This window comes from Camelus bactrianus, chromosome 35 (genome assembly GCF_048773025.1).
Source record: "Camelus bactrianus isolate YW-2024 breed Bactrian camel chromosome 35, ASM4877302v1, whole genome shotgun sequence".
Classification (NCBI taxonomy): Eukaryota; Metazoa; Chordata; class Mammalia; order Artiodactyla; family Camelidae; genus Camelus; species Camelus bactrianus.
In genome coordinates, this window is record NC_133573.1 from 20,349,721 (window position 1) to 20,362,083 (window position 12,363).

General features: G+C 38.2%; 1 pseudogene; it reads right to left on the bottom strand.

Moving 5' to 3' along the window:
• Positions 1-235: 235 nt before the first annotated feature.
• LOC141576001 (group XIIA secretory phospholipase A2 pseudogene) lies at positions 236-3,759 on the bottom strand (annotated as a pseudogene).
• Between the last annotated feature and the right edge of the window lie 8,604 nt (positions 3,760-12,363).

A 12,363-nucleotide genomic window follows, 5' to 3' on the forward strand; every position in this document is an offset into this window, starting at 1 on the left:
GCAGTTTCTGTCTCAGTAAGTGACCTTCCTATACATCAATAACCAATTAAAAAGCTAATTCCAGATGGAATATCTACCTTCCCTCTAATGAATTAAAAATACAGCTATAAATTCAATTAAAATATTGAAAACACCAACATTATAAAGATGAAATTTATTCCAAAATTAATCTATAATTTCAACAAAGTTCCAATCAAAAGTTACACAGTATTTTGATGAAACTTGACAAGTCCATTCTAAAAATCAAAGGGAAGGGAAAATGAGGAAGGATCACTAAGAAAGTTTTAGGAAAAGGAAAATGAGGGGTGGTGTGCCCTACCATACAGCAAAACTACATTATCAGGGTAAAGTCCTCACAGTGGAAACACTAGAATGAACAAATCGAGTTCTGAGACAGGTCCATCCGTATCGATGAAGGAGACAGGTTAGATTAATGAGAAAAGGATGGACTGAATCTTAGGTAGATAGCACTGATACAACTGGTTAAGTTTTATAAAAAGATCAATAATTTATATACGATTATTTATCCAATTTATATAAGTCAATAAATTCCAGATGGATTAAAGATCTAATTATAAAAACATTAAAGCTATAACATGGATGAAACTTGAAAACATTATGCTAAGTGAAGGAAGCCAGTCACATAAGGCCACATATGATACAACCCCATTTATGTATGTCCAGAATAGGCAAAACTGTAGAAACAAAAAGAGGTTGCCTAGGGTGGGAAGATAAGTGCAGGTTTGAGGGGAAATGGAAGGTTACTACAAATGGGTATGGGAGTTTTGGGGGGGCTGATAAAAATGTTCTAAAATTGATTGTGGCGAAGTTTGCACAATTCTGTGAATATATTGAGAACTATTGAATGGGATATTTTCAATAAGAGAGTGGTATAGTATGTGATTTGTCTCTCAATAAAGCTATTAAAATATATATAAAGCTTAAAAATTGAAGCAAAATATAAAAGAATGTGCTTATTACCTTGGACTAGAAAATTCATTCACACACACACATATGCTTTTAAATAAACTGAACTCCATAAAACTTTGGAGACCATATAAGAAAAGACTCTATTAACACAGTTAAAAATCAAACAATAACTAGAGAAAAAAACCCTGCAAGATGTATAAAAGAAAAATAATTGATACAAGAACACATTCACCTTCATACATATACAAACATACCTATAGGGAAAAGACAACCAAATAGAATTAATAATAGTTACAAATGAGACATTAAACCTCGAAAATCATTTAATCTCATTATTAATGTAAAATCCAATTTAAATCAGCATTTTTGATCCATCAAATTGGCAAAAATTATTTTAGACTGATACTATCCTATTGGCAAGGGTGTGGAAAAATGAGTATTTTCACATATTATTGTAGGAGTAGGAATTTGTCAAACTTGTTGGAGCGTCATTGTGCAGTAATGTATTAAAGCTTTATTTGTACATACCATTTGGTCCAGCAATTCCACTCTAGTTATCTGTCCTGGAGACATATTCATATATGTACATAGTAAGCATGTATAAGGATTTTACCTGGAGTATCGCAAAAGTGAAAATTTGGAAACATTTTAAATGCCTATATGTTGAAACATGGTAAAATCGTGTTATGTCTATATACAGTAGCTTCAAAGGATGGGACAGATTTACATTTACTGATACAGGAACTGATATCAATGTTTGCTTGCCTGGTTGTTTTGTTTTTTTCAGGAGATTGATGTTGACATCTTGCTACATCTGTGTAGATTTTTTTCCTGAAAAATTATGCATTACTTACATAATAAAAAATAAATGAATTTACTAATGTGTAATATATTAATGAGGAACATTTTGAGAAAAATATCAATACCAGAATTTGCATTGGTCTCCAGCAGAGAATGACCAACTGTTTTTTAAATGGACCAATTTAGTTAAAATAAGAGTATTTAAGGATCTTATGATCCCGCTTCTTGAAATTTACCTTGAGGAAAAATATGCACACGTGTGTCCTCCCATCCCCAAAAGTACCCAGAAGGATTCCTATTCCAGAAATTCTCAGTTTAAAAAATGGGCATAAATTAAATGTTCACATGTGAGGGGATGGTTATATAAATTACAATAAACACATTAAATAAAATTCACTATAGCCATTTAAAAAGATGTAGTTTTTTTTTCCAGGCATAAATGTATATTTTAAATTTCACAGTAAACAAACATACTTATAAGTGAAGATTTCCCCATATTTCTAAATAAGACAATGTTGAACATATCTTATAATAAATTTTACATTTGACTTAATTTTTTTGGTAAATATAGTTGTGAAAACTGAACTACAGACTCTTTCTTTTAAAAAATTCTCCCCTTAACATGCACCCATTTCTCAGATTGGTCAAGACAATTTGGCACACCAAGGCAGCAACATCCAAGAAGATAACCTCCATTTGTTTCAGTTTGAAGTTTTAGTGTCAAGGTCTTAAAATAATCCCTTCACAAAAATAAGGCAGCTTTATGCTGTAAAAACAGTTCTTGTCAAAAGTTATGTTCTTCTGTCCTCATCTGCTGTCACCACCTCTCAGCATCTTCTTTAAAGATCAGTCTTTTCTTCGTAGCGGCACCTACATGCAGCTCGTTGGCTGTCCAGGTACGACTTACAGCCCAAATGTATAACACTGTCAAACAAGAGCTCCCTGTGGTTTCACACGCCTGAACATGCTGAGCTAGTACTGGTGTTTTCTGCACATCTTGGCAGATCTTGGAGAGGCAAGACTGGAACTCCTCATCACAGTCGTTTTTGCTTTTGCCGCAGGCCTCACAGCACCTGTCGTGTTGGTTGCAGCACTTTGTCAGGGAAGGGATGCCGATGTTCAGATGAACACCAAACAGTGGGGAGCCACATCCATTTGGCGGGGATGGTTTCTATCCATACGTGGGAAAGGCTTAGATCCGTCACTGCACTTATGCTGGCAGAGCCTGTCCTCTCCTCCCAGAGGGTCCAAGGCAGCGTTCAGGTACGTGTCTATTTTGTGGACGCGGTTCCGGATGGTCTTCAGGGTGGCCCTCCAGTCGGTGGTCTGGGCCTACTCCTGGCACTTGAAAGCGGCGGTCAGGAGGAGGAGGGTGAGCACAGGCCGCGGGAGCACGGCCATCTGAGCAGCGCCCGGCCACGCCCGGCCTCACGGGTCCCCGGAGCAGCGTGACGGGCGCGCCCCCACGGAGCCCTCGGGACGCCCTAGGCAGCGGCGCGGCCCGGGGCTCGGAGGCAGCGGCCTGTTCCATGCCCACGCCTCCTTCCCCGCTGGGAGGCAGGACCTCGCCGCCTGCAGTGCTAGATTTTTTTTTTTTTTTGACTTGGAAAATGTCTTACAACATATACTTAAGTGAATAATAATAAAATACAATATATAGTTTGATCCCATTTACAGAAAAAAAATGGTTTCCATAGCCTTGTGAATTTACATACATAGAGAGGTCTCTCAAGGGATCCTTAGTGAATATTGATATGGTAATTAAAATTATAAAAATCATTTATTTAACCTTTTGTTAAAAACTTAATATGTATTGAGACTACGTTAAGTAATCTATACTCATTATTTCATTTGATCTTCATTATCCTGTAAATCAAGAAGTATTATCTCCTTTTTTTTTTCTTTTTAGGTTAGAAGTTGAGGATGGAAGAGGATATAGCTCAAGTGGTAGAGTGCATGCTTAGCATGCACAGGGTCCTGGGTTCAATCCCCAGTACCACCTCTAAAAAAATCAATCAATAAACCCAATTACTCCCCCCAAAAAAAAACCTAAAAAAAAAAAGAAAAAGAAAGAAAGAAATTGAGGATAAAAAACTTATACAAAACCCTCCAGGTGGTAAGTGGTGGGGTTGAAATCTGTCTTTCTAACTCCAAAGCCCATGCTTTTGGCCACCAGCTCCTCTATTTCTTTACTGCACACATTTTCTTACAGGTATTTAATAAGTGCTTTATGGATTGATGGTTATTGTGTTCTTTCTAAGCCTAGCAGTTGCCCACACCAGGAGTTACTGAGAACGGTACCCAAGGGGTAGTCATGAAGACCTTTCATCTTCCTACAGTATGAGGCCTCTTCAGAAAGCAGTGGACTGAAGATGAGGCACTTGTTCATCCCTTGCTCCTAACAGACCCAGTTCCCACCAAGGCCTGGGGAGCATCTAACACTACACTTGGAATCACAGCTCAGATGGTGCTGGACACACAACAAAACACATACACAGTGGCATTCTGAATGGCATTTTTTGACCTCCCTCTTTCTACCCTTTGAGAATCTATAAATTCTTTAAGAAAAAGCTGGGCTTGCTAGAAACTCTCTCTCAAATGCCCTACAATTGTTTGGAAAAAAATGTGTGGCAGAGGTCTTTAGCAGACATTTTGAAGAATATATTTGGGGGTCTACTTAAAAATTCAAACTGCAATTTAACAGATTCCTTATAAACAGATTGCCCTTCCATCCTGGCACTGTTGTATAAGTGCATGACAAGTTAGCTGGAATTCCCGTGGCTAGGGTGGGTCCTGTGGATGCAGTATATCTGGATTTTAATAAAAACATCTCATTTAAAAGCTCAAGTAATTAGACGTTCAATACAAATAGGTCCTCACAAATTCAAAGCTGATTGAAATCCTCTCCTCACCCTCCCCCAAAAAGAATACAGATAAATATCAGACATTAGGAACAAAAGTATAGAGAGAATCATAGATAATATAATTAGGGAGATGGAGTAAAAAAGGAATGCTGCTGGAAGGACAATTAGGTTGATTTCAACTAAAGCAGTAAGCACACAAATATTATCTTAGGAAAGAGAATTTAATGTGCATGCATCTGTAACTCATAAAGTAAATATTCCTTTGTGTTCATCTCATCCCAGGGTAGGAAAAGGCTGTTCATAGGAGAGATGCCCTGCTGCTATGGTAGTGACTTTGGGGTCACTGAGAAATGGCTGTGGAAGGCAAGGAAAGAGTTTAAGGCTATCTGTCCCCATATAATGCTCACCTCATGGTCTGTGGCCAGTCATTTTGAGTAACAGTAGTAGTTATCCCATGGACACCTGTAACTTGTACTCTGCTTGAAAGAGTAACTCAGGCCAATGTGTAAAAAGTCCACAAGGATAGAAAAAACATGAAAAGCAACCAATTATTTGATATTATAATAAATATATATATTTAAATATATTTAATGTGTTCCAAAATAAATACAATAAAACAAAAAACTATTTTATGGCAGAATGAAGGAAAAAGGGAATTAATATTTATTGGGTGCCAACCATGTACTGGGTACTTTAGGATCACAATTTCATTGAATATTCATTTCAGCACTGCAAAGTGTCATCAACCCCATCTTACCAACAAGGAAATGGTAGTCCAGACAAGTGACTCACACAAGTCAAAAAGGCAGGGACAGAAACAGAACTCCAACCTAAGCCAGCCTGGCTCTTGAATTCATGGTCTTCTCATACTATGGCATTACCTCCCTGGATCAGGCCTGATTTTCCCACTAAATAGACATGCTTAATGTGTATCGGTGTACTTGTAGCATGAACTACTGTAAAACCACTCATTTGTGTCCATCTGACAGAATCCTTGGTTGAAAAGAGGGAAGAGAATGAACATGGCACTTTGGTCTCATTTGTCCTTTCCAACAACACTAGGATCTCATGCAATTATTTCTCATTACCTGGCTTTCTTTTCTGTAATGAAATTTTTATGAGTAACAAAAATAACCTCAGAAAGAAATATCTTGATGTGAGTAATTATTGAAATAATATATGCCTTAGAATCCAAATCTTAGGGCACTGGGCTGCACCTGCATCCTCTCACAGAGTAAGCATGCTTCAGGGCCCTCAAAAATCTTAAAAAGGCCAGGATGCTAAAATTGCTCTAAAGCGCTGCTGAGAAACCTCCAACCTAATAATTTGTTTTAACACTCGTGACCACCCTGAAAATTAGTGATATTATCCCTGTCTTAGACATGAGGAAAGGGAGGATTGGGGAGGCAGGACAGCCCAGGGTTTAATAGCAGAAATCCTCTTACTTAACAGCTAGGGAGACAAGGCACCTGTCTCAGCGTGGTTCCATCCTATGACATCGGCAACTCTTGTACTGCTGATGGATGTGCCACTAGTAGGGTCTGACAGTTGCAGGATAATCATTGATTGGATTTGCCTTGCAGGAAGAAGTAAATGTCTGTTGGCTGGGAGGGAAGGCAGATGGTGGGGAGAATGGATGATGATGGTGTGAGGAGAGTCTGTCATTTTCCAAACAGTTGCTGCCAAGAAGAGAAAAGCAGCTGATGAAAATCATGTGTTTCATAGGAAGGAGACTAGGAAATACTTCTTTTGTTTTAAAGACATTGTATGTCTTATTTGCAATGGAAAAAAAAAATCTCATTTTCAGAAAGAGTAAGTACCAAGAGGCACTATGTAAGAAGCCACATTTTGTAGTTAAGTAGCTTACAAGGTCAGTAAAAGACAAAACAAACAGGATTCACAAATGTCTTACTAAACAATAAAACTTATTCAAAGACACAGCATTACAATAGCATACTGTAGTGCGTGCTACTATGTTGATCCTGAAATTTTACGAAAAAAAAAAGTTAAGACTAGCAAAATAGTAACAGAGAAAAAGAGAAAGATTTCAAGATATTCACACTCAGAGCTCACCTCCAAAAGACCCAAGTGAAGATGACCCCACAATAAAGCTCAAAATTAACAAGCCTCAACCACATTTACAGAGATTCTAATCAATTTTGTTTCCCTAATCCTGAACTTGGTCTGTCAGACATATGAGAAAACCCTTCAATGTGGAAGATAAAGATCAAAGCAAACACAAAAACAAAACAAACAAACAAACAAACAAACAATAAACCTTGGAGGAAACCGAAACAATGCAAGGAGAGGAATGTTTTAAAAACAACTGTAACTAGTATCCTCAGAGGCACAAGAAGAGTATTGCATTCTGTAAGCAAGAACAGAATCCTCCAAAAAGGAGCATTCAGAAAACAAAAGGTGTTCTTAAAGTTATAAAAGATGATAACACAAGTGAATTTTTTAATATAAGATTTAGAAGACCCAGAAAACTTGGGGGAGAGAGAAATAGAAAGACAACTAAAGAAATAGAAAGTTAAAAAACAATTCCAGGAAATCTACCATCAGAATGATCAGATTACCAGAAAGAAGAGAGAAAACAGAGGAGAAGAAATAATGAGCAAAATTTCCTAGAACTAAAAGACATCAGTTTTCAGATTGAAAGATCCACTAAGTACCAAGACAGTAGAAGAAATAGACCCACCATAAAGGCCATCAATTCAGAATCCAGGCAGACCTCAGAGATATTGTGGGTTCAGTTCCAGACCCACACAATACAGCAAACATCACAACAAAGCAAGTCAATTGAAATTTTTGGCTTCCCAGTGCACCTAAAAGTTATATTTACACTATACCATAGTCTATTTAGTGTGCAATAGCGTTATGCCTAAAAAAACAATGTACATATCTTAATTTAAAAATACTTTATTGCCAAAAAATGCTAATCATCATCTGAGCCTTCAGTGAGCTGTAATCTTTTTGCAAGAGTAACATTAAAGATAACTTATCACAGGTCACCATAACAAATACAATAACAATGAAAAAAATGTTAAATACCATGAGAATTACCAAAGTGTGATACAGAGACAGGAAGTAAGCAAATGCTGTTGGAAAAATGACACCAAGAGACTTGTTCTACACAGGATTGCCAGAAACCTTCAGTTTGTATCTGCAAAGCACAATAAAGTGAAGCACAATCAAATGAGGTATGCCTGTACTGTGGACCAAGAAAATCTCCTGCAAGTTAGAGAGGAGAAAACGGGCACATTCAAAATGTCAGGGTTCAAAATGCGTTTGTACTTCTCAAGACCAATACCGGTTGAAGAAGACAATAAAATAATGCTTTCAAAATTTTGAAGGAAAATTACTTCCAACTGAGAATTCAATACTCAGCCATAAATAACAAATAAGATAAAATTAAACCACTTCTGGAAATACATGGTCTCAAAAACCTTGCATTTCTGCACAGTTTCTCAGGAAGCTACTAAAGATGCCTTCACCGGGTGAGAGAGTAAAAGAACTACACAGGATACAGGGAAGAGATGATTGAATACAGTAAAGAGAAAAGGAATTTTCAAGATGATAGTGAAAAAAAAGTCCTAATGATACCTGGGCACCACATATACAGAATGAATGAAATAGTGTGAGTCATGGGATGGGCATTCTGATTCCCTCTGCTGTAACATCTACTGAGAGAAACACACAGAGAAAGTTATGAGTTTGGAAAGCCACCCAGGCCTGGAATGGGACCAAAGGCAATCCAAAGGTGATCACCGTCCTGTCAGCTGAGAAAGGTCTCTAGGGCAGGTATCTTTAAAAAATATATCTATAGGAACTGATAGGCCAGCTGTTGTGACTGATTTTGTGGAAAGCTTTACCAAAAGACCATTAGAAGAAATGGAAATAATTTAAAATAAATACAAAGAAAACTCAGCAAGTGAAAAAAACAGGCATCGTTAACTTTATAAAAACAGAAAGGAAGGAAGGGGAAATAACCATAGTACACAGACATGATCAGTTATAAGGGATATGAGAATAATCTTCATGCTAATTTAACCAACATTGTAGTAGAACTATATTGGGAAGATGAGGAAGGAGGAACAAAATGATGGCAGAAAAAAGAGGTAGCTGTACCTTTCATGATAAGAATTCAACAAGTAATATCTAAAATGGGCAGATCAAGAAACAGCAATATATGCATAGTTTTAGAACTTTGGGGATGTGTAAAGATCAGAGGAGATTTAAAAGAATTGAAACCTGTTGCCTTTGAGGACTGGGACCAGGGGACGTGAGGTGGGGTGAGTCAGGAAACAAATTTTGTAATAGATCTTTTACTACTGCTTGCCACTTTAAACTACATGCATGTAAAGCTTTGATTATAAATTTAATTGAAAAATGAAAGTAAAGAAAAATGCTGAACTTCCAATATAAACAGGGAGGCTCTCAAGTGATTCATTTGAATATTAAGAAGAGATGGAGTATTATTTGAACCCCTGCCAGGGGAGGGGTATCATACACACTACACCTGGAATAACCCGGCTCTTTTCGCCGTAAATACTTTCACTTGTATTTCTGTGGTGCGTTCATACCTTTTTAATTGTTTGCATAGTCAGGGACCTAATCTTCTCCAGGATTCAGAATTTCATCCACAGGCAGAACAGGGTCTGTTACTTGCCCACATTACTTCTCTCAAACAGTGGCCCAGGGGGGATTACCCTCTCCCGGGGGATTACCCTCTCCCATGGAATAAGAACAGACTCCTCACTGTGTATGTAACCTTCACTGCCTTGAATAATCCAAGTCCCTCGGAAATGTACAGTACTTTACAGTTTTCAAAGTGCCGTCTCATGTTTTGATTTGATGCTGCAACAGCTCTGAAAAGTGGGCCAGACAGAAGCTCAGAGAGTTTAAATGACTTCCCTAAGGTCCCTAAGGTCAGCTGGTAACAGCTGAGCCTCAAGTAGGTCCCTCCCTCGTGACTCTCCTCGCCCCCCGGGCTGTACAGCCATCTTGTTTTCACATCTCCTAAAGTGGAATAAGCTCCAGTTGCTGGCAGCCAAATGACCAGATGGTGGGAAAAAGAAAGAGTGTGTGTGAATTTTCTTCTCTAAAGTCCAGCCACTGTGTTCAGACCTAGCCTTAGGACAAACTGCCCTCTGCTCGGATCAACCCCAGAACCCGTCATGCAGACAGCACACATTTGGGGGTCTTAGGACTTTTCCACAGTCAAGGCTGTCTTTTAAAATTGGAAATGTTCCTGAAAAAGAGAGTAAGTACCTTACCACTTATCCCTAGGCAGGACTGGTTGGCAGCCAGCTGAAAATAAGCCTGAGATACTGGAAAATGGTTAAGGGAGGAAGAAAGAGGCACTGATTTATCCTAATTCTGTATTGTTCCCTGGGTTAACCTTGGTCATCCTAGCCAGAATTATTTTAAAAGATTCCTTTAGCAGGAACGTCATAAAGGGCCAACTCTCATTTTATGACCATTATATAGAGTGATTGGAAAAAATGACAAAAACCAAAACCCAAAAATCCCCCCAACGCAGTTCAGGTCACTAAGAAACATTTAGGATAAGCTGACATTAGAATTGTTAAGTTATTTGTGTGTCAATTTAAAAGCAATTGAGTGTTTCATCTTGTTCATCAGGAACAAGATTTTCTTCCTATTTTTAGCAAAAATTGCAAGCTGGGCACGTGCAGTCTCTGCTCAACAGAATACGAACCAGGATTTTCTCGTGGTTCCTGCATGTGTGGGGAGCATGATGAGGCTCAGGGAAGGGCAGAATGGAAAACAAGCCGTGATTACCACTTGGAGATAACTGAGCAACAAGTCCAACTAACTCTGGCTTCTGAGCTGGTTATTAGTACTCTAGCTTTTTTTTTTTTAATGAGTATTACACATACATTTAAATGTATAGCCATTTGTAATAACTCTATGTATACTAAGTAGCAAAATCCATGCAGAGTTAGATATAAAGGATAATTGTCAGGGACCTCAATCAGGGATTCTGCACTCTTCACATATTTTAAAGGCATAACACACAGAGGTTACATAACTGCCTCTACAGAAAACCCTACATTCAGAGTTGTTTTCGAAGCCTGTTTGCAGCTGAGAGTTTACTAAATCAAGCACTAAAAACTAGATTTACACTGGTTGTTCGAAGCTGAAAGCCAGCTGCAGCTGCCATTACAGCAATTCAATTTCTTTTTTATAAAGCACAAGTAAGGCTCAATTTACTAAAGTTTTATTTCCTTTTTATGCATCCCATATGCTAGGGGAAAAAATTAAGTTTATGAGATTAAAGATGAGTTTTATGCTAAATGTTCATGAAGTTTCAGCTGGTTGCATTTGCAAGCCCTCAAACCTACCAAGTTCAGCTTCTGGGTTGTTTTTTTGTTTGTTTGTTTCTTTTTTCTTCCATTCCAACAAAAGAAGGTCTTTGTGTTTGTGAAAGAATATTGCCCGGGCCCTCTTCTCTGTTCTCATCTAGTTCAATCGTCCTCTTTCACATTATACAATTTTATAACAGTTGAGACAGACAGTTGTAAGTTTCCTCATGATGTCAAAATCTTTAAAAGGAATGTTCTTGTATGGACTCAATTGCTTTTTTAAATGGTTCTTTTTTTTCCTCCATTCCCTGTCTTGATATAGCTAGTCTGGTGATGTTTTTCATTTCTGCAATCATCTCTAAAAAAGCAATATAGCTTTTACTTGATAGAAAGAAACATCTACATAGCTAACTGCTGTTGAATTTGGAGAAGAGTACATTTCGTCACCTAATTACAAACTACAGTAGCCTAGAAAAGGATGAGCATTGCATTCTTTGCTCCAAAATTAATGGGCACAGCGAGTTATTATTTTATAAACTGTGCATACATCATTCAGAAGACCCCAAGATAGCCATTATTAATAGATTTCACTATGGAAACTCATCCTCCCTCTGAAATACTTTGGTTTTTCTTAAGATCTGTTTTTTAAATCCTCCATTTCAGATTAAGCTCTTGGAGAACCTGTCATCTTAAGAAACATTCATTGAAAAAGACAGGGTAGAAAAATACAAAAAGATGAAAAAGGCATCTAGACATAAGGCCAGAGAAACCATCCAAATTATCAATGGAATAAGTCCATTTATGTTCGGTAACTCGTCCTGCCTCTACTCAACTGTCAAAAAGTTGAGTTTCAAGCCTTCCTAGTAGCAGTAAAGGAGAGTCTAGTGTCTTAAAGAGATTGGGAAAAGGAAAGAAAAAAACCAACATGTAGATATCAGGGTAGGGGACAGATGGCAAGGGCCCTGTGAGAATAAGTTGTCATGCTGTCTAGGGGAGCTCAGATATGTCCAAGCATGTCACAGAAGGTTCTATTAAGGGTTCTCAGCTGGGCAGGGCTCACTGAACCTCCAGCACTGAAATCCTTGAGCAAAGAAAAGAAATGAAGGTCATCTCCCAGGCATTGCCTAACATGAAGGAAGCGTTGACCTGGACCAACTTAAGCCAGAAATACTAGCTATGGGTCAGTAGACTGAAATTCTCTGGAGTGAGAAGAACACTAACCACATAGAAATGAACAACCCCCTTTTAGAAATGAAAGTTGAAAGATGCCTACAGAACCCTGACCAGTCTCAACCTGCAGCCTACAATAGCGGAGATGGAGCACAGAGGAAATGGCCATGGGAAGTGGATCTAAAGTGCTTTTAGCAGCAAAGGAGAGCACCTGGGACTCAGCCAGGAGAGGGAGGGACTTGAAGGCTGGGATTGCCCTGATTTTGCAG